The 23,902-nt window shown below is 43.3% G+C and overlaps 1 pseudogene; it reads right to left on the bottom strand.

Annotated features, from left to right (window-relative positions):
• Positions 1-1,682: 1,682 nt before the first annotated feature.
• Positions 1,683-19,901, bottom strand: LOC143566846 (beta-galactosidase 15-like; annotated as a pseudogene).
• Positions 19,902-23,902: the final 4,001 nt, after the last annotated feature.

The raw sequence follows: 23,902 nt of genomic DNA, 5'->3' as shown, positions 1-23,902 counted from the left end.
AAAGACCCGGACCAAGATTTTGTTGGAGATGGTCCCGTAAAACCACTGTAAAACAATGGCATCAATTTCGGCCCAAGACTCGTAAGTCGCATCTGTGACTTCTTAACCATTTAAGACATCAATTTTATTATGTGTATTTTTGACAAAATATATAGGGTGCAGGGGTTTAGGGTCGGCCTTGTTAAAATCTGAGTTGTCGCCGGCCATGGAAGGAAACAAATTTGAAGACAGCTAGATAGAATTAGGGTTAGGTGATGAAGTCTATTTTATTATGTGTATTTGTGACAAAATATACGAGACACGGGGGTTTAGGGTCGGCCTTGATAGTATCTGAGTTGTCAGCGGCCATAGAAGGAAAAAAGTTGAAGACGGCTAGATTGAATTAGGGCTAGGTGATGAAGTTGTGATACCATGAAAGTATTCATGATCGTTTATGATTCTCAATGTATTTTGTGTACAAGGAAGTCCCTAATATAGGGAATTAACATAACCACCTAACCGTAAACAAGGAAAGAGATATCTCCTAAACAAATATAAAGACATGCCAAATATATGTACAATAATACACACTAATAAATGACATATATGGTAGAATCTTAACCATAGAATACGACCTGACCCAAACCGACCCAAATCAAAAGGCATGCATTTGTCTTATACGTCATACTTCCGGATCCAGTCCATAGAAATCAATAGAAAAAGGTAAGCTGGGCGTCGGTCCCGCTATGCGAACGATCGAGCATACCCCCGTCGCGATACGTGACGAGTTGAGTTCTACTAGAGTTTCCAAAATGTCATATTTAGTCCATGCACTTACATAAATGCATTTTTTAATCATTTTAAGTTATTTTAAGAGTTTCTAAGAGTTGTTTGACGAGTTTGAAAGTTACGAGAATATAAAATAAGCTAAATCAAACTAAATACTAATAAATACCAGTTTTTAAATAATACAAAAGATCTGGATTACATTCCGAATCGGGTTAAACATAAATGAATACAAATACGAAATCACATAAAATGTATTTTGGAGGGGGGGGGGGTATGACTGCGGGGTCCCCCACACCAACCGAAAAATATGTATTTTGGTTTAAAGTTAAAAATATTGGGTGGGGGGGAGGGGGGGGGGGGACTAGGCTTAAAGCATTTCATCGGTTTCATCAACATTCCTTCCAAAATTGAAGGATTTCTAAATTCCACTCAATGTGGAATTTCATTGGAGTTCATTAAAATTGCAATTACATCTATTGTCGAACCGAACACGCCGTGTTATGGGAATTCAATTCTAATTTATTTGAATTCTCATGAATTTTGTGAAACGAATGCGCCCTAAAAGTAAAGTTGAAAATCAGTGTAAATTATTTCTATTAAAAATTGTCAAAAACTGAACACGCCGTGTTATGGGAATTCAATTCCAATTTCTTTGAATTCTCATGAATTTTGTGAAACGAACGCGCCCTAAAAGTAAGTTGAAAATCAGTGTAAATTATTTCTATTAAAATTTTCAAAATCATAATTCAACACTATGGATGTTGTAAGAATTTATCAGAACATAGAGTTCTAGTTTGTGATGTAGCTCTTAAGGACTTGAGGCGTCTTGGTCATTTTATGGTGTACATGTAAGTCAGATTTGAAACCATTGATCGATCAACCGAATAGTTTTTCCTTTTCAAAACAACGTTAATCTAACAAACTGCTTCTGCAACAAGTCTCTTTTTGATGCCTTGACAGTTTACGGATCCAAACAGAGCTTCATCTGCTAAAACCACACATTTCTCCTTGCCAATGCAATTCTGCTCCATTACACATATGTTAATTTAAGATAATATACTATATATCTGAAGAGGTAGGTCCCAGCAGAGCCCAGTTGGACCCGCAAGACTCACCTCGAAGAGGGACGTCTGCGCAGTTGGACGCGCAAGACTTACCTTAAAGAGAGACGTCTGCGCAAAGACCAACTAGATCTGCAGGAACCACCACGCTCAGAGAGATGACGTCCTTACGCGCAGTACGCAAGCTGTTCCCGCAGGAAAAGCCTCCCAATGGTGAAGTACCCCGCCTGTTCCCGCAGCTGCGGATACAAGCCATCAGGGAAGGCTACCCGCACTAACAACAAGGCTACACGCACAAGGCACTAACTCTCAAATAATTCAGTAATGTCACCTGAAGAAGGAATGAGCAAAGTCGGGAACACTCCCGCCCAAAGCCGGGAATACTCCCGCCCAAATGAGCCAGTCCGTACGCTAGTGGAGGATCTTTTGTACTGTACCTGACGAGGTATGGACAAAAGATCTGAGCAAAGCAGCGACAGCTCACTGACAAACAGTACGAGGAGCACGCTCTATTACTTAATGTCACTATCAGCCGCTGCCTACTCACCAACCCTCACTGTGGCACGTGCGTAGCCTGCAGTTGGTGGAAAAGGAACAGTACACAGCCGGCCTTGTCACTATTAGCCGCTGCCTACCCACCAACCAGCATGGCACGTGCGTAGCCCACTGTTGGTAGAACAGGAATACTATACAGCCGGCTGTACCTGCTTGGAAACCTACCTTCGGCTATAAATACTCCTCCAACACCTTGGAACGGTATCTGATCATCACATCTTATATCTTCATATATTACCTGATATCTGCTCTAGTCATTCTCTTAATATACACTTATATTCAAGAGCAATCTAGTCTGATTCTCACGCTGGAGGGTGGTCACAAGGAGGTACCCCCCCTTCTCAGTGACGAGCTCACGGTGTCTGTTTTGCAGGTCATCAGAAGAACCATATTTGCCGGACTTAACCCTCGTGGGAAACATCTATTTAACCCCCAGATTATCCTTAATCTGCCCGGGGTCGATTAGTGTTTCTTCAATATCCATCAGTACTTCAATTTGGTTACCTTTTTAATTATGGCCAAGGCATCATTTTTCTCATGGCAAGTCCCCTTCTGAAAGGATCCGCAGGTCCCTCGGGCATCTCCATAGGAAGCAAATCGAATGGCTGAGATGTTTCTCCCTGGGCTGCAGGATATCTCCATTGTCCTGTTCTCGCAAGCATTACCGCACGCACTCCCAACTCTCACTGTCTGGAAGTTGACCACAGACGGGTTACCTCAAAACTCTTCAAACAAAACGAGCTCATTCTCCCCGTCCACCAAGAAGGATCGTGGGACATGATACCACTTCTGAGTAGGTATGCCACAGTTGAGTACACATTTTGTGTTGTCATATTTACCGCTATAATCACAAGGTTTCACTGTGCAATTACTATCACGCGCAATGTTGCTCGGCCAGTACCTACCGATGCTCTTCCCGTTCACCCATGCATGCCCTTTACCCAGCCCTTCCAGATCCAACAACACTGGATCCCTTCCTAACGGCGCCTTGAATGTCGTATACACTAAACAAAACAAAAAACAACTTCCGTCTTTATTTAATTAATTAAACACACACACACACATATATATATTATAATCAATCAATCAATACCTTGTACCAAGTGAATTTTTGTTGCGTGGGAAGTGTATCAGATTGCCACTCAGAGGGATTGACATTAAGAAGCTTATTATAGCGATCAATGCTGTTTAATCCGGCCTTGTAAGACCATTTTTGTGAGGACAGATCTTGAAGAAACACTAACCAGACCTCGGGCAGATTACTGGTAACCTGAGGGTTAGATAGATGTTTCCCCTGAGGGGTTAGACCCTGAGAAGATGGTTCTTCTGATAACCTGCAAAACAGACACCGTGAGCTTGTCACTGAGAAGGGGGGGGGGGGTTCCTCCTTGTGACCACCCTCCGGCGTGAGAATCAGACTAGATTGCTCTTTAAATATAAGTGTATATTAAGAGATTGCTAGAGCAGATATCAGGTATAATATGATGATATAAGATAAGATGAGATGGTCATACCATTTGTGGTATTTATAGCCGAAGGTAGGTTTCCAAGGAGGTGTGGCCGGCTGCAACAGTGTTCCTGTTCCACCAACAGTGGCCTACGCACGTGCCCTGCTGGTAGTTGGTGGGTAGGCAGCGGCTGATAGTGACCAGGCCTGCTGTGTACTATTCCTTTTCCACCAACTGCCGGCTACGCACGTGGTATGGCAGTAGTTGGTGAGTAGGCAGCGGCTAATAGTGATACAGTACAGGAGCATGCTGCTCGCCATACTGTGGTCAATAAGCTGTCGTATCTTTAGTCAGATCTTTTTCCCATACCTCGTCAGGTACAGTACAGAAGATCTTCCCGTATCGTACGGACTGGATTATTTGGGCGGGAGTATTCCCCCTCCCGCCCTTGTGCGGGAGTGTTCCCGGCTTTGCTCATTCCTTCAGGTGACTGAGTGATTGAGAGCTAAGTGCCTTGTGCGTGTAGCCTTGCTGCGCGGGTGGCCTTCCCTGATGGCTTGTATCCGAGGCTGCGGGGACAGGCGGAGTCCTTCACCATTGGGAGGCATTTCCTGCGGGAACAGCTTGCGTACTGCGCGTAAGGACGTCACGTCTCTGAGCATGGTTGGTCCTGCGGATCCAGTTGGTTTCTGCGCAGACGTTCCTCTTCAAGGTGAGTCTTGCGGGTCCAACTGGGCTCTGCTGGGACCTACCTCTTCAAGTCCCCCCAGTCCAATGTTCTTCTCATGAGTGTTTAATAAAGTGAGGTGAACTTTTGGACTTAAGCAGAGGGTTTTGAAAAGGGTTTTTTAAGGTTTTCCACGGGGATTCCTCCCGCGGAAGTCCTTGTCACTTGCAGAAATTCCCGAGTTTCCTGCTTGGTCTTTGGGTATGATGCGGGTAGGTCTGTAACCTCCTCGCAAGTCAGGAGCGTTGAGTCCCACTTGTGTGGATTCTCCATGAGGTTTTGGTAGTTTTGAACATAGTGATCAATTATGTTAAAACCACCAATTCCATCCTGGAGCTTCAAATAACGTAGTTCTCGACGTTCCCGCTATGCGGGGATGTTATTTCCGTTTCCGCAAGCATTGCCCAGAAGATCCTTCTTGGTTTCAATTCCCAGCGGAGCGCTAGGTATGTGAAGGGTTTTGCCTTAACACTGTACCCGCGCTCGTCTTACGGTTATTTTACTTCCAAGGTATTCCTGGCGTCAATTCCCTGCGGGTGCTAGGTATGTGAAGGGTTTTGCCTTTACACTGTACCCGCACCCGTCTTATAGTTACTTGGTTGCCGAGGTATACTTGGCTTCAATTCCCTGCGGGTGCTAGGTATGTGAAGGGTTTTGCCTTAACACTGTACCCGCATCCGTCTTACGGTTACTTGTTTGCCAAGGTTTTCTTGGCTTCAATTCCCTGCGGGTGCTAGGTATGTGAAGGGTTTTGCCTTAACACTGTACCCGCATCCGTCTTACGGTTACTTGTTTGCCAAGGTTTACTTGGCTTCAATTCCCTGCGGGTGCTAGGTATGTGAAGGGTTTTGCCTTAACACTGTACCCGCATCCGTCTTACAGTTACTTGGTTGCCAAGGTAAGGGGTATTTTCCCGCTTACTTTTTGATCTTTTTGAATTTTGAATTTTGAAATTCGAAGAGTTGGTGGAAAGAAGAACAGTCCAAAACTCTGAAACGTCGTGCGACGGTTTCTTCTGACTGTGTCAGGACGTGCAGGAAGTTATGGTGACGTGACAGTACATGGTCATTCCAGACGCTTTTTCAGGCGCGTGGGCGCGATTTTTCGGGCGCGTGGCCGTGAAATTAATGGTATGCGTCCTGTCAACAGCTGTTGCCAGCTTGCTTTTTGCCACGTGTCATAGTTTCATTGCACCTTCGTTTTCTCTCTCTTCAGCATTAATTTCATCGCATTAATTGCGATTAGTATATAAAGGGGGAGAGGGTTCTTTGTAATCCACACTTTCACTCTTCTCTTCATCTTCTTTGCGATTTCCGGCGAATACTCACCTTTTCAGGCAAGCATTCTCCCGAAATCGTTTTCTTCTTCTTTTACAAGATGTCTCGTGATCTCGAATCTACAGCTGATGATAAGAGTACTGCTGGTGAGTGCCAGTGTGCTCTGCCTGGCGATCTGTATCGGTACGTCGTCAGGAAGTTCATGCTCGAGTCTCTCGAGCCTGAGTTTCCTGAACCCCACCAGACGGTGTACGATGCCCCCAGAGGCAAGATCGGGGTTTATGCTGCATTCTTTGTCTATGGGAATCTTAGGTTCCCATTGACAAAGTTTGTTTACCGTGTCCTTGAGAGGCACGGCGTTCATTTGACCGAGTTGCACCCCATGGCGATCGCCAAGATTCGCCACTTCGAGTGGGTGTGCCGGATTTTGGGCATTGAGCCCTATGTTGACCGCCTGATGACCTTCTACACTTGGAGGTGCATCCAGGGGTGGTATACCCTGATAACCCGAATCAAGGGTTTGAAGATTTGCGCGACCGAGCGCAGTCTTCGCGCGTGGAAGCGGGAGTTCTTCTTCATCTCCGCTCGCGCCATCCCCCTTGCCATGAAGTTTAAGAACGGGCAAGTACTTCCCAGCCTTCACGCCTCCAACTACGAGGAGGCGGAATGGTTCTCGAAGATATCTCGGGTCCAATCTCCGGTTTACCGGTTTGCGGAGTCCGGGATGGTGATGCTGGGGATGAGCCGGGTGTGGAAGACTGCCGATGCGCAAAAGATCCCAATCGTCCTCGAATACGGTTCGAACTCTGTTCCTTACGGTATGCTTTGTTTCTTTTTGTTGATTTTGAATTTCTTCTAACTTTCCTGTTTATTTCAGAGGGGAACGACTTGCAGTCGCTCCTGGACCCGCGGGAGGCTGACGGTCCCGCTCGGATGGGTACTCGCGCTCTAGACGAGAACGAGTTGCCCATCCTAGAACAAACGGCGGATCGGTTCGTGGAGGTCTATCCGCTAGGCCATGAGATCCTTAGCGCCCGTCGGCCAGGTAAGGCGCTATTCGACCCTCGACCCCTCAATGTTGAAACCTCTGCTGGAATTCCTCTAATCGTATGTTCTGATGAGGAATCCGCAGATGGTCCTCCGTTGGTGCGGAAGAAGAAGGCTGCCGGCGGGAAGGGGAAGGAGAAGGTGGCCTCCACTGCCGATCCGGTGCCTCGGTCTAACTCGGAGACCGAGAGCGAAGAGGTGGCGGGGAATCCCGGTGGTGATAAGATCACTATTCCGGAGGCTGTGACTACTGTCACCGAAGAGCCCAGGATGACGACGGTGACCGGCGTGAAGAGGCCGGCCCCATCGGGTTCATCCCCGCCCGTCCGTACTTTCAGGCTCAAGAAAACCTGTAAGTACAACTTCCTTTAGCTTTTATCTTCATAGTTTAATATCGTTAACACTTATCTTCTTTACGCAGGCGTGGATGTTGACGCATTCCAGGGTGGAGCGCAGAGGAGTACCTCTCCGCCAATGACGGTAGGCTTGGTCAGCCTACCTGAGGCGTCGACTCAGGCGCCTGCGCCTGCTTCCGCTGGTTCAGTTGCTCACTCCTTTGAGCCGACTGTTCCAGCTGAGATGACGTCACCGCCGGCTGTGAGTGCTATTTTTACAGCATCTTTCACCGAGCCGGCGGTTACTTTTGCTGCGGATTCCGCGGCGGCGACCGCGGCGGCTGCTACCATGCCCCCGTCATCGGCAAAGACGGCCGATCCATCAGGTACGCATGGGGCTTCTCGCCAATCTCTGCCACCTTCCCATCTGCCTGACCTCTTGGATGGATTTCCCTTGGGTTCAGGTGATGGGTTCGGCGGCTATCGGCCTGTTATTGACCCTACAGGTGCGTAGGGTTCTTTTGGCCCATTTTATATATATTTTTTCTTTATCATCTTTTCCTAACTGCTTTATGTTTTTTGCAGTGTCGGATTCCAATGAAGTGTATGTTCCACGATGGAACATTCGCCGAGGAACAACCCTTCGCACCCCTGTAGAGTGCGTGGAATGGGCTCGTCACGCTGCTCCCAGTGGTGCGTTGGGGGAAGCCATGGCTAGCTACCAGGAGGGTAGGCTAACCAATGAGCTTCGGGTTCTCCTGGCCCGGATGCAGCCGCGCGTCGAGCTGCTTTGTCGTGAAAACGACAAGTTAAAAGCAGCTCGCGTTAAAGAAGTAGCTCAGGCGCGGGCTGTCCGGGAGGAGAACCAAAAACTTACCGCAGTGGCTGCGGAGAAGGAGAAGGCCTTCAAGGCCCTCGAGGTTGAAGTTCAGGCTCGACTCGAGGCCCGTTCCAAGGCTGCCCAAGCTGTTAATGAACAGCTTCGGCTGGCTAAGGAAACTGCAAGGAACGCAACCGAGAGGGCCACCAAAGCTGAAGCTGTTGCTGAGCCTCTACGCGTGGAGAATGAAGAGCTTAAAGCCAAATTAGAGGCTCTCTAGCAGGCTCATGATGCCTTGGCGATGGAAGACGCCAAAAAGCTCCAAGAAATCTTGGACCAGAGGGGGGTGCTTGACCATACCGAGCGTAAGCTAAAGGGCGTCGAAGAGGCTGCGGCTAAAGATGTGTTGCTTGCCAACCTCAACAAGAGTGAAGCCGATCGCGCCCGTAACGAAGCTCAAGCTGCCCTCCAAGAAGCCCTGGTTGCCAAGGAATGGCTTCTTCGAGAAGCGTTGTCTCAGGTAAGCTTTTCCTGTCTTTACGCTTTTCTTTGTAAATAGAAAAGGTTTTTGACACTTGTATATTTTCTTTTGTAGGTTGTGCATCGAGTCTTTGCTGAGACGTCGTATGACGATGCTATGAGCGCAGCCCTCAACGCTTCTCACGAGGATGGGGAAAAGGTCGGCTTCCTGCTTGGTCTAGGGTTCGTTGAGAAAGGCATCCCGCCTTCCAACTTCCCTTTGTACAATGTTGATACTGAAGCTGTTTACGACCAAGCAGTGAATCAGTACGCCGCCTTCCCGCATCCGGTGGTGGAGAAGGTGAATGAAGTTGCTGCTGCTGATGATGGGCTAGCTATCCTTAAAGCTTTTCTTGAACTGCCACGCTCTACTGACGGTGCTGGTCCAAGTGGAAGTGGCCCTGAAGCCTGATCCTGAAGATCCCTTCCCACTGCTAGGATAGATTTAGCCTGTATAGATTTATTTTCTTGTAGGCGGGTAGTTACCCGGCCATTCTTGTAATGAATATTTATGAAATATAAATCTTTGTGCGGGTAAGACCGCTACTTTCTCTGGATTCCTTGCTTTATAAACGTTATATGACTTGCATACTTTAGTTTAAATTAGCAATTTTCCAAGTGTAGAATAAGTTAACCTTTGAACGTGGTAGATAATAGGTTGAAGTTTTGCTTCCTCTTTCGTGATTGTGCGGGTAGGACCGTCACTTGCACTTAGTAGGATGGCTAAACTTTACCTGCGTCTAACCTGCGTGTAGGTTTTCCTCATCTTTTCTGAGGATAAGTTAACCTTTGAACGTGGTAGATAATAGGTGTGAAGTTTTGCTTCCTCTTTCGTGATTGTGCGGGTAGGACCGTCACTTGCACTTAGTAGGATGGCTAAACTTTACCCATATCTGACCTGCGTGTAGGTTTTCCTCATCCTTTTTGAGGATAAGTTAACCTTTGAACGTGGTAGATAATAGGTGTGAAGTTTTGCTTCCTCTTTCGTGATTGTGCGGGTAGGACCGTCACTTGCACTTAGTAGGATGGCTAAACTTTACCCATATCTGTCCTGCGTGTAGGTTTTCCTCATCCTTTTTGAGGATAAGTTAACCTTTGAACGTGGTAGATAATAGGTGTGAAGTTTTGCTTCCTCTTTCGTGATTGTGCGGGTAGGACCGTCACTTGCACTTAGTAGGATGGCTAAACTTTACCCATATCTGTCCTGCGTGTAGGTTTTCCTCATCCTTTAGAAATTCTCTGTTTTGAATAATTTAACCGTTCGACGCGCGGTTGTCAATAGGTTAGTGTTCAGTTCCCTTTTTCATGATTCATGCGGATAGACCGGCACTTTCATTTAATGGGATAACTGAACTTTTCCCCTTCAACTGACCTGCGTGAAGGTTTGTCGTTTTTTGGGTTTATGCGGGTTTTGCCGCCTTCCCCACGCAACGACTTCACGTAATTATGCGGTGAAAACCGGCATATCCGTGTTGAATAAATTAACCGTTCGACGCGCGGTTGTTAATAGGTTAGTGTTCAGTTTCCTCTTATCATGATTCATGCGGATAGACCGGCACTTTCATTTAGTGGGATAACTGAACTTTTCCCCTTCAACTGACCTGCGTGAAGGTTTGTCGTTTTTTGGGTTTATGCGGGTTTTGCCGCCTTCCCCATGCAACGACTTTCCACGTAATTATGCGGTGAAAACCGGCATATTCGTGTTGATAGTTCATAAAAGTATAAATGTAAAATCATCAGCGTCGATGTTTTAAGGAGAATCATTTCCATTAGAAGTGGCTCTTGGCCTTTTTTTTTTACAAATTTGGAATTGATTTACATGCAAACTGTGTAAATGAGCTCCCTTCCATGTTGTTGGGATGGGAGTGCCATCGAGCCGATACGCACCTGGTTCGGGATCTCGTTCTTTACGCAGCATGTAGTCTCCACATTGAAGCTGGAATTTTATTCGTGTTTTCCCCAGCTGGGGTTCTACACGCATCAGCCTGCTCAGCGTTCATTGCGCCACGAGGTGCGCGAGCGTTCCATCTTTGACAAATGCTTCGACCATGTCCTTTACGTCTATGCATTCTTCGGTGTTGTGGCCTTTTGTCCTGTGAAAGTCACAGTATTTGCTCCGATCAGCATTGTGACGATGTCGGATTATTTGAGGCTTTGGCCATGGGAGCTCCTCGGTGGCGAATATCTCGGTGACGCTTTTGGTGAGCGGCGTCCATCTGGAGTTCTTGTTTGACTGTACGTTATCCCTTCCTCCTAACCGATGCTGCAAGCCGGATGAGGTGTCAAAGTTTACCCTTGACTGCCAAATGCCTAGCTTCCGCTTTTTGTTTAATCGGGCGGTAAGGACGTTGTCTTCTCTTGTTTTCTGGGTGTAGAGGTTTGTGCTCTGTGGGAGATCTCTACCCAGTTGCTTCTCCGTTTTCGCGAAGCGTTTAGCCGCTGTCATGATGGCATCCCATGTGGATGGCATGCCATCTTTACCCGTTAAGGTGCGGATGAGCTCTGGGTCGTTCGCGCCCTGAATAAAGGCAGCGTGAACAAGATCTTCGCTAATGTTACCCAGACTTAGCTTCTTCGAATTGAAGCTAGTGATGAAGTCTAGCAAAGATTCGTCTTTTTCTCGAATGCACTTGAGGATTGTCCATTGCTCCTCGGTATACTTTCTTTGCTGGCTGAAGTGTTAGCTAAACTTCTGTTGGAAGTCTGCCCAGTTGTAGATGTGGTTGACCGGTAGACGATCGAACCACGCTCTAGCAGCCCCGACAAGCGTCATTTGGAACATGTAACACCACGTGGGTTCCGTCCAACTACTGACGGTTGCCCCCGCTATGAATCTGTTCAAATGATCATCTGGGTCGGATATACCATCATATGTGCCTATGCTGGACATTTGCTTGGCACTTTTTGGGGCAATTGCTTCTGCAATGTCCCTTGCAAATTTGGACGTTCCCGCATTTGCAACGTTTGGTCTGAATGTTTTGGAGAAGTCTCGTGGACTTCCACCTGTGCTTTTTGGTTTGAAGGCTTGTCCAAAATGCCTTCTCGGTTGGGAGTCCATTTCCTTACGCTTCCCTTTTGCCCTATGGCGAGGGTTCGCGTCGGAGTCGGACTCCTCCGAGTCATCGTCCCAGTATTCTTCGAATTCGTCAGCCTGTTGGACGAACGCTTGTCCAACTCAGCTTGGAATTCCTTTTGACGTGCCTCCGCCCATTCCTTAACTTCATCGAGTGTTTGGCGGGGGAGTCTTGTTCGTTTCTCTAACTGGGTATCGGTGAATCCCAGTGAGCGATTATTTACTGCACTTGCCCCAGCTTGAGTAACTGGGGTAGTGTTCGTAAAATTTACTTCACTTGCCCCGGCTTGGGTAGCCGGGGTAGTGTTTGTAAAAACTGTGTTGCCGGTATTCCCCCCAGTAGCTGGGGTTGTGGTTACCGGAGTTTCTTTAACCATCTTAGAAGTTTTGAAAAAACTGGAGAAAAACGAAGTTCTAGCTTTTATGCACGGATGACGCCAATGAAGAAACACTAACCAGACCCCGGGCAGATTACTGGTAACCTGGGGGTTAGATAGATGTTTCCCACGAGGGGTTAGACCCTGAGAAGATGGTTCTTCTGATAACCTGCAAAACAGACACCGTGAGCTTGTCACTGAGAAGGGGGGGGGGGGGTTCCTCCTTGTGACCACCCTCCGGCGTGAGAATCAGACTAGATTGCTCTTTAAATATAAGTGTATATTAAGAGATTGCTAGAGCAGATATCAGGTATAATATGATGATATAAGATAAGATGAGATGGTCATACCATTTGTGGTATTTATAGCCGAAGGTAGGTTTCCAAGGAGGTGTGGCCGGCTGCAACAGTGTTCCTGTTCCACCAACAGTGGCCTACGCACGTGCCCTGCTGGTAGTTGGTGGGTAGGCAGCGGCTGATAGTGACCAGGCCTGCTGTGTACTATTCCTTTTCCACCAACTGCCGGCTACGCACGTGGTATGGCAGTAGTTGGTGAGTAGGCAGCGGCTAATAGTGATACAGTACAGGAGCATGCTGCTCGCCATACTGTGGTCAATAAGCTGTCGTATCTTTAGTCAGATCTTTTTCCCATACCTCGTCAGGTACAGTACAGAAGATCTTCCCGTATCGTACGGACTGGCTTATTTGGGCGGGAGTATTCCCCCTCCCGCCCTTGTGCGGGAGTGTTCCCGGCTTTGCTCATTCCTTCAGGTGACTGAGTGATTGAGAGCTAAGTGCCTTGTGCGTGTAGCCTTGCTGCGCGGGTGGCCTTCCCTGATGGCTTGTATCCGAGGCTGCGGGGACAGGCGGAGTCCTTCACCATTGGGAGGCATTTCCTGCGGGAACAGCTTGCGTACTGCGCGTAAGGACGTCACGTCTCTGAGCATGGTTGGTCCTGCGGATTCAGTTGGTTTCTGCGCAGACGTTCCTCTTCAAGGTGAGTCTTGCGGGTCCAACTGGGCTCTGCTGGGACCTACCTCTTCAGATCTTTAACCACCCTCTCATTACCTTTGTTTCCTATTATCTCTACTGGACCAGACACACCATTCGCAGTCGCATCAAATTTTGGTCCGTAATTCTGTATGGATGCCAAAAAAAAAAAACAATAGTATCTCTCTCCTTAGTGACATTCATGCCAAACTATATATATATATATATATATATATTTGAAGTCTTAATTTTACCTGAAAGCCCACAGTGCACTAAGTAGGGTTATCTGGTTGAAGCCGGGTTTGAACTTAACCTTTCTTTCAAAAACATAATGAAAAGCTCCATACTCAGTAGCATATTGTTTACCAAGATAGTCCCCGTTCACGAATGCATGAAGAACTTGACCAGTGCAATTAACTCTCAGCCTCATATCATGGCTCCAAATTGGGTCATTCTTATTAATGCCTACACTGTAAGTTACAGATCTCGGATCAACCAATTACTTGTTTTAGTGAATTAGTATGTAAGGGCTAGTGTATACGTACGTACCTAGTCATGTACCACAGGTAGTCACTAACATCATTAGCAACTTTCTGATCTATTAATTTACAAACAGTTTTCTCACCCTTGCCTTTGACAACAATATCATCAATGTTCTCAGGCCTCCACACCCACTTCAAAGCCACTGCTTCATTTTCAGCCTGATTCTCCTTCACCCATGTTTCTGTGTTCACCTGTAACATGAATTTGAAGACGCACTTTCTTTCTTTACCACCGAATTAATCAAATTTCAAAATAACACCTTGGCTGTGTTATAAGCTTCATTCTTGCAGTCTGGAAGTATCTGACAGACCATGCGGGAACATGATACAATGCTCCATCAAAACTGACAGTGGCATCTGCAGTTGTATTTGCATTGCTCAAGAAACAACCAGATGCATTGGCTACCTTATAGACTGTCACCTGTTATCCTCACAAGTTTTAGTTTGGTGGTCAGTTACAGCTAGCTAGTACTAGTACTAGTATAGTATATACATACCAAAACTGAATTCCCCATGTCTGTGTTTGAAACGTTCCCATGGGTTAGAAGCTTCTCCATAGAATGGAGAACAACATGCAGCTCCTTGAGATGCCCATATTTGGGTTGATTAAAGTTTCCTGCATGCCACATATCCATCATTCAGTTCCATATATGCATGCATGCATGTGTGTTCATTTATAACTCAAGTGCGTACCATATTCATCAAGAGGCGCGTCATAGTCGTATGAGGTTATAATATATGGACCCCCCCGCACTTCTACCAAAATTGGTGCCACCGTGATACTGGTAAGCCACATTAATTAATTCATTAAGTAAGGCTATAACTATTAAATTAACTGGAAGAAAGCTAGGTTAAATTATAGGTACCATATAGTAGTTGTTGAAAGTGCCTCCAACTTGAAAAAACCTCGCAGTAGCATAGGCAAGATCTTCAGTTGTTCTATACGGATCAGAACCACCCCATTTCTTAAACCTATAAAATTTAATTATTAATTCCCCAAATATGTATAACTTTTGGCTGATTAATTTGGACGTACTTCAAATATAAAGTTATAGGGTCAGGATGGGCTCACTTAAAACATAACTGAAACTGAAAATTACACAACGGGTTCTATCTGGAAATCAATCTCCCATTGGAAGGAAATCTTGTAATTGATTCGCAAAATAATTTATTTTACACATAGCTCGTTATAACCCGAAACCATCTTGACTAGACCCATTCTGACACCATGTATTAATAATATGAAACAGAAAACTTGATATAGATCACTAATTACCATCCAGTCCAGTTTTCAGTCCACATCTTTGGGGTGTTGGGATTGTTGGGAGTAAATTGATCACAGTACCAGCCATTGCATGTATTTATCTGGAAAAGTTGATTGGTTTAGTTATAATCACACACACACACACACACATATATATATATTAATTAGTTTGTAAATTAAGAAAAGAATTGAATGGGAACCATCGGCTGTGGAGCATTCTCCTGTTGACACATGATCCATGGGACACCAATATGAAGCGAGTCAGCCATCTTTGCGCACCAGTCAACATAGGCTTTAGCGGCATCTCCATACGATGCCATCACATTCCCATACTCATTCTCAACCTACAGCAAGTAATTTATTATGATCTAATACATGATCGATCATGATATATAAAAAGATTAAAAACTAATTAATCATTCTTGTGTTGGAAGTTAAACTAAATATAAGGGCTCATGTGTCATTAGTAGAAAGTATATTTAGAATGCTTTTAAGTATTTGTTAAAGTAGAAGGGCCTAGTATGTATTTTTGAAAGTTAATAACTGTTTATTCTAGATGACTATATAAACCCATCAACACTTGTTGTAAAAACATAATCGATGTATCGATTCATCAATCCATAAAGTTTTTTGAGTCTCCTGTTCTTCAATTCTCATATCAGAATCATCAATCCAAAAGAAAGGAGAAGGAGGCCCGGTTCAAATCAATTCACTTGAAAGAAAAATCAGAAAGGGGGCAGTGATCAGGTTCGAATCACACCAATTAATCGATTAAAGGAAGTGAAAAACAAAGGCAATGGGTTGTTTCTATGCAAGGCTAATCGATTGAAGAGAGAATCCAAAATCAATTGTGTGTATGGTTTCTATTAGCGTGAAGAAAATGAATCCAGAATCAATTGGGATTTTTTTAAAAAAGCATTAATTTATCAATTTCATCAAAACGTAAGAGTGGTTTTTTTCTTATCCTTGTTTTGTTTCAAATTTATCCGTTCACGGTATTCAAAGTTTGAAATCACAACATTATTTATTTTACTTCTTTGAATCATTTGGAACCAAGGAAAACCAAGAAAAAGATTCCGTTCGAAAGGGTATTCAAATAAGAAAAAGTGAATGGCTAGGAATTCATTTCTTAAAGTACTACATAATTTTTTGTGTTATTTTTACAAAATAAATCAATTAATCTACTGTTAAAACAATATCTCTTTCCATAAATAACCATTTTCATAATTTCTTACTAATAAAATAATTATTAATTAAATTAAATTACACTCAACTTAATTATATTCAACATATTATAATCTATTATAATATTAATATATATTAATTATGTATTTCTTAATGAGTTCAAGTGTTCTTTTCAAAGTTTCATGACAGTTATTTATTATTTTGGTTTTATTTCTGTTTTTGTTTTTTGTTCGGTTTTAGTTTTTATAAATTTGTTTCATTTCAGTTTTATTTCGAAGTTTTTTTTTTAGTTTTGTTTTAGATGGGTTTAACTTTATTCAGTTTTTGTTTCAGTTCATACAGTTTTGTTTTTGGTTCATTTTCAAAATTATCGGTTTTAGTTTTTCAATTTCATTTCGGTTTTTGTTTTAATTTTATTGATATTTGGTTTTATTTAGGTTTTCGGTTTTGGTTTTGTTTTAGTTCTTTTTTTAAAATTTAGTTTCGTTTCAATTTATATTTAGTTTGTTTGGTGTTTGGTTTTAGTGTTTATTGAAAAATGAAAAAATATAGATGGTTCACAAATTAAATGAAAGGTTCACATAAGTTTCAATTTTCAAGTGGGTTGAAGTCATTGAAGCTTTATATATATATATTTTTGGATCTTCATAACCAATATTAATGAATTCGTATTTGGTAGAAAGGATTTCAAAAACTAAAAAGGTTGTATGTGTTACCCTTCATTTTTTTTCTTATTCTTGAAGTGTGTTATTTCAATTTTCATTTTGAAATAGGGTCATTTTAGAAATTATTTGATTTGCTTTGGCTCGGGTCAAAATGGGCCATTTTAAAAGGGTATCAGTTTAGTTCTGGTCAATGAGTCAATACAAATAAGTATCGATTTCGTTCGGGTTTCAATGGGTCTTTTTAAAATCGTATCAATTTGGTTGGTGTCATAACGGGCCAGTTTTAAAAGATATCGAATTGGTTCGGGTTAATATGGGTCATTCTCAAAATGTAATACGATTTGATTCTGGTCAATACATGTCATTTAAAAAAGGTCTCGATTTGATCTGGTTCTTAAATGCGCTTTGGACATGTTTCAGTTTATTAGGGTGCAATACTTTTCACATGAAATGTAAAACACAGTTTTCGTAATCAGTTAGTCATTATGTGTTGTTAAATTAATGTATGAATGTTTATGCCATTAATTGTGTTCCCGGTCCAGGAAGAAAAGAAGCCCGAATCATTCTTGAATAATTATCGAAAATCTTTCCTAGATACTTATTTTCTGATTTGCTTGCTTTCCAGACTAATGTTAATGAAGTTTGTTTGTTTTATATTACTATTATTTTTTTTAAGTTTATGAAGTTTATATTTTAAAGTTTTAAATGTTCTTCATAAACATTCTACTATGTAAAGTTATTCTTTGTAAGTTTATGTATTTCATTATTTTGTTTGCGCACGAATATGAATTGCAATTAAAAATCATGTTGTTGTCTCAAAAAATATATTAAAAAGATAACTTGTTTGAAGTTATATATGTGTTTACTTGACGATTTCTATATTTTCGCCTGTGTCGTGCACAGGTCAATAACCTAGTATTTAATGAAAGCAAGTCGAACGAATTATGATTTTTAAGAAAGCTAGTCTTGTGTGGTAAGAAAGTTAGTCCTATGTGGCGTAAGTCCTGTGTGACAAGAAAGAAAGTTAGTCTTGTGTAGCAAAATCCTGTGTGGCAAGAAAGTTAGTCCTGTGTAGCGAAGTCCTGTATGGTAAGAAAGTTAGTCATGTGTGGCAAAGTTATGTGTGGCAAGAAAGTTAGCCCTGTATGACAAACAAGTCTTGTGTGGCAAATAAGACCTGTGTGGCAAACAAAATCTATATGGTACAGGTAAGAAGCAAAAGAAAGATTAAAGAAAGAACCGCAAAATAGGGAAGAAAAGTCCAAGAAAGTAAGACAAGAAAGCATGGTTGGTAAAGAAGACAATAAAGATGAAAGCCCATCAACATCAGAGACAAGAGCAATTTTAGATGTTTCAATTGTGGTGAATACCAACACTTTGCAAGAGATTGCTCTAAATGGAAGGAGAAAGGAAGAAGAGGCTCATCTTGTCAGTGAAGATGAACCATTGCTAATATGAAAAGAGGTCAAAAAGTTGGAAGACCTTCTTAAACTATATTTAGTTTAAGGGAGTTAAACTAAATATAAGGGTCCATGTGTCATTAGTAGAAAGTAAGTTTAGAATGCTTTTAAGTATTTGTTAAAGTAGAAGGGCCTAGTATGTATTTTTGAAAGTTAATAACTGTTTTACAGTTATTCTAGATATAAACCCATCAACACTTGTAAAAACATGATTGATACATGGATTCATCAATTCTGAAAATTTTTTGAGTCTCTTGTTCTTCATTCTCATATCAGATTATAATTATATTGTGTTGTGCATGATTGTTCTTGATTGACAACATCATGTAGCTAGTACCTGAGCAAGAATGATAGGCCCTCCTTGAGAAGCAAAAAGCTTCTCTTGCTTCATCATGTCAACTATCAACGTGGTAAAATTTTGCATCTCGTTCTGATCCAATAGGTACACACCGATTGATTAGCTAATTTCATATAAAGTAAGATTAATTAGGATTACCATGTACACCGTATTAGTTGTTCTAAGAATATCAATCCCACGCATTTGTGCAACCATAGTGGGAATCCTCTGCAGGTAGCATTAATTAATCAGCAAGCATCTTAATTATATATGCTAATAAACAGGGCCGTCTCCGAGGATTTGAATACCTCGGCCAAACCGAAATAAAAAGGCCCATAGCCTTAACGAGTAAAGAAATATATAAGCTAATTTTTTAAACGATGCTTAATGTTATAACAATAAACACTGAAAAATATATTATTTAAAAAAATACCATAATAACTAACGACTAACCAATGATTTGTGAAACTCTCCTAACATTGGGAAAAAAAATAGCTTGGTCCTTGGTGGCAAGCTTGGTCAACCGTGGAGGAGCCTGGTGGTTAACAACGAACCAACAGTGGTGGTCGACTAGGTTGGTCGTTGTTCAGTATTCGTAAAGAAGGAAGGAATCAAACAGAAATTTCAATCAACCGCGTTTTCTTTTATTTTGCGTCGGGTTTTTATTTAATTTTTGTAGTTTTTAGTTTTAGTTTGGGCCTAATAATTTTTTAAGTTGATTAAATGGATTATGGATAAAGAAGAATTTTGGGCCCAATAATTATAAGATGGTAAAGAGCAATTCATGTTATCTAAGTTTAATATTTTTAAATGTATATATAAAAAATATAGATATAAAAAGTTTTGCCCTCTAAAATTACGTGCCTCGGTTGACGGTCCGACCGACGCCACCCTCCAGCCGGCCATGTAATAAATAGACATACATTCTAATTCATCAAGCTAGCGAGGATATATATGCATGAGAAACTATAAGCTAAGAAAATAAATAAATAAATACCCGTAATTCCATTCAGCGCAAACATAAGGTCCCATACGGAGAACAGCATACATGCCGTGATCTTGAATGGTTTTTATAAAGCTGATGAGATCCAAATTGCCAGAAAAGTCATAGCGGCGACGGAATGGCTCATGAGCGTTCCAGAATACATATGTTTCAATTGCATCGACACCACCATCTTTTGCTTTCTTAATCAAATCAGGCCACATCTAAACCAAACAATCAAAAGTACTTATATTAATTAATTACTTATGTATGTATTCAAAATTATTAATATTTTTAATTACCTTAGGCGTGCTATGTGGATAGTGAATGGAGCCGGAGATGAGAAGTCGACGTTGGCCATCGATGGTAATGGCCCTGCCATCGTGATAAACCTTGGTAGCATGACATGTACAGGCGGACAGAAACACAGATAGCAAAAGGAGATTAGTAGTGAATATTGAACACGCCATTTTGATCCAGAAAAGTATGACCAAGCTAGTGTATTTATAGGAATGTTGTTATATATAGTAAATTGTGGAGCACTTCAAACCTCATCAAAACTCGGTGTTTGAATCTTATGATGTTGGTTATAACTCAGTGTTTGTGGTAGAAATTAAAAAGAAAACAATTATCAAAATAATGTTCAATTTTAAAGTGATTGGCTGTAATTTCACCATGCATGGAACTTGGACTTAATTGCCAAAACAAACTTTTTAGCATGTAACCATTGGCGGAGCTAACCAACGGATGATCGAGGTCAACCCACCACAATATTCTTTTTTGCATTTCATGTACAACGTATAAAACGGAAATTTCAAACGAGCCCAGTTTTCTTTCTTTTTTTTTTCAGTTGACCCCATTGTCTTTTGAGAAAAAAAAAATATGATCGCATTGCCTGTTAGTTTGATGAGAAAATGATAAAAATAATTTGACTATGTAAAAATATATTTAACTTAAACTAAATAAAAGAGTTATTGCTTAGGGGTGTTTGGCCTGACTTTTATTTTTTGTCTTATACTTATATTTTCAACTAGATTATAGCTTATATTCTACAGGTTGTTAAATCCATCATTCTTTAATTTGTTATAGTAAAGCTGTTTTAATAATTATTAATCCACCACCATTTGAGGGCAAATGAGTAATTTACATCCTTACACAAATAAGTTTATTCAAATAAGCTAAAAAACCATCTTCAGATAAGCTTCTTCAAATTAGCTTATTGAAGAAACACTAATCGACCCCGGGCAGATTACGGATAATCTGGGGGGTTAAATAGATGTTTCCTACGAGGATGAGGTCCAGCAAAGAAAGTTGTTCTTCAGGTGACCTGCAAAACAGACACCGTAAGCTCGTCACTGAGAAGGGGGGGGGGGTTCCTCCTTGTGACCACCCTCCGGCGTGAGAATCAGACTAGATTGCTCTGAATATAAGTGTATATTAAGAGATTGCTAGAGAAGATAAGATAATGAGATATCAGATGATGTCCTTACCATTCCAAGGTGTTGGAGTATTTATAGCCGAAGGTAGGTTTCCAAGAAGGTACAGCCGGCTGAATAGTATTCCTGTTCTACCAACAGTGGGCTACGCACAAGCCATGCTGGTTGGTGGATAGGCTGCGGCCGATAGTGACAAGGCCGGCTGTATACTGTTCCTTTACTGCCGGCTATGCACTGTTCCACCAACTGTAGGCTACGCACGTCCCATAGTAAGGGTTGGTGAGTAGGCAGCGGCTAATAGTGACAAAAGTACTAGAGGGTGCTCCTCCTCGTCTGTTGTCGGTGAGCTGTCACCCTGTGATTGGTTCATGGGCTGTTTTGGTCAGATCGTCTGTTTTTCCCATACCTTGGCAGGTATAGTACAAAAGATCTTCCAGAAGCATATGGACTGGCTCATTTGGGCGGGAGTATTCCCGCCTTGCTCATTCCTTCAGGTGACTACTGAAGTATCAAGAGTTAGTGCCTTGTGCGTGTAGCCTTGCTATCAGTGCGGGTAGCCTTCCCTGATGGCTTGTATCCGCAACTGCGGGAACAAGCGGGGTACTTTACCATTGGGAGGCTTTCCCTGCGGGAACAGCTGGCGTACTGCGCGTAAGGTCTTCATCTCTGAGCATGGTGGGTCCTGCGGAAGCAGTTGGTCGTTGCGCAGACGTCCCTCTTCAAGGTGAGTCTTGCGGGTCCAACTGGGCTCTGCTGGGACCTACCTCTTCAAGTCCCCCAGTCCAATGTTCTTCTCATGAATTATTAATAAGTGAGGTGAACTTTTGGACTTTAGCAAGGGGTTTTGAAAAGGGTTTTTAGTTTTAAGGTTTTCCGTGGGGATTCTTCCCGCGGTTTTCCTAATGTCACGCAGAAATTCCCGACTTTTCTGCTTGATCTTTGGGTATGAAGCGGGTAGGTCTGTAACCTCCTCGCAAGTCAGGAGCGTTGAGTCCCACTTGTGTGGATTCTCCATGGGGTTTTGGTAGTTTTGAACATAGTGATCAATTATGTTAAAACCACCAATTCCATCTTGGAGTTTCAAACAATATAGTTCTCGACGTTCCCGCTATGCGGGGATGTTATTCCCGTTTCCGCAAGCATGGCCCAGAAGATCCTTCTTGGTTTGAATTCCCTGCGGAGCGCTAAGTATGTGAAGGGTTTTGCCTTGACACTGTACCCGCACTCGTCTTACGGTTACTTTACTTCCAAGGTATTCCTGGCGTCAATTCCCTGCGGGTGCTAAGTATGTGAAGGGTTTTGCCTTAACACTGTACCCGCACCTGTCTTATAGTTACTTGGTTGCCAAGGTAAGGGGTATTTTCCCGCTTACTTTTGAATCTTTTTGAAATTTTGAAATTCGAAGAGTTGGTGAAAGGATAAGAACAGTCCAAACTATTGAAACGTCGTCCGACGGTTTCTTCTGACAGTGTCAGGACGTGCAGGAAGTTATGGCGACGTGACAGTATATGGTCATTCCAGGCGCTTTTTCAGGCGCGTGGGCGCGAATTTTCGGGCGCGTGGCCGCGAAATTAATGGCACGCGTCCTTTCAACAGCTGTTGCCAGCTTGCTTATTGCCACGTATCATAGTTTCATTGCACCTGCGATTTCTCTCTCTTCCGCATTAAATTCATCGCATTAATTGCGATTAGTATATAAAGGGGGAGAGGGTCCTTTGTAATCCACACTTTCACTTTTCTCTTCATCTTCAAAACGATTTCCGGCGAATTCTCACCTTTTCAGTCTAGCATTCTCTTGAAATCGTTCTCTTCTTTCATACCTGCAAGACGTCTTCTGCTCACGATCTTGAGGTTACAGCCCAGGAGGCTGGGGTGTACGCCGAGAACCCGTCATCCACGTCCGACAAGGATGACAAGAGTACCGCTGGCGAGTGCCAGTGTGCTCTGCCTGTCGATCTATATCAGTACATCGTCAGGAAGTTCATGCTCGAGTCTTTCGAGCCTGAGCTTCCTGAACCTCACCAGACGGTGTATGATGCCCCCAGAGGCAAGATCGGGGTATATGCCGCATTCTTTGTCTATGGGAATCTTAGGTTCCCCTTGACGAAGTTTGTGTACCGTGTTCTGGAAAGGCACGGTGTACACCTGACCGAGGTACACCCGATGGCGATCGCGAAGATTCGCCACTTCGAGTGGGTGTGCCGGATTCTGGGCGTTGAGCCCTTCGTCGACCGCCTGATGACCTTCTACTCTTGGAGGTGCATCCAGGGGTGGTATACTCTGATAACCCGGATCAAATGTTTGAAGATTTGCGCAACCGAGCGCAGTCTTCGTTCATGGAAGCGGGAGTTCTTTTATATCTCCGCTCGCGCCATCCCCCTTGCCATGAAGTTCAAGAATGGGCAAGCACTCCCCAGCCTTCACACCTCCAACTACCAGGAGGCGGAATGGTTCTCCAAGATTTCCCGAGTCCAATCTCCGTTTACCGCTTTGCGGAGTCCGGGATGGTGATGCTCGGGATGAGCCGGGTGTGGAAGGATGCGGAGGCGCAAAAGATCCCGATCGTCCTTGAATACGGTTTGAACTCTGTCCCTTACGGTATGCTCTGTCTTCTTTGTTTATATAGGTTTGTCTTCTAACTGTTTTTCTTTTATTTCAGAGGGGAACGACTTGCAGTCGCTCCTGCATCCGCGGGAGGCTGATAGTCCCGCTCGGATGGGTACTCGTGCTCTAGATGAGAACGAGTTGCCCATCCTTAAACAGACGGCGGATCGGTTCGTGGAGGTCTACCCGCCAGGCCACGAGATCCTGAGCGCCAGGCGGCCAGGTAAGGCGTTATTCAACCCTCGACCCCTCAATGCTGAAACCTCTGCTGGAATTCCTCTAATCTTGTGTTCTGATGAGGAATCCGCAGATGGTCCTCCGTTGGTGCGGAAGAAGAAGGCTGCCGCCGGGAAGGGGAAGGCGAAGGTGGCCTCCACTGCCGATCCGGTGCCTCGGTCTGATTCAGAGACCGAGAGCGAGGAGGTGGCGGG

This window comes from Bidens hawaiensis, unplaced genomic scaffold, assembly GCF_021521415.1.
Source record: "Bidens hawaiensis isolate Kalapana, Puna unplaced genomic scaffold, B.hawaiensis_p1.1 tig00001236_1, whole genome shotgun sequence".
NCBI classification, from domain to species: Eukaryota; Viridiplantae; Streptophyta; class Magnoliopsida; order Asterales; family Asteraceae; genus Bidens; species Bidens hawaiensis.
Note: the sequence above shows the minus strand (reverse complement) of the source record. Positions and strands in the feature narration are given on the sequence as shown.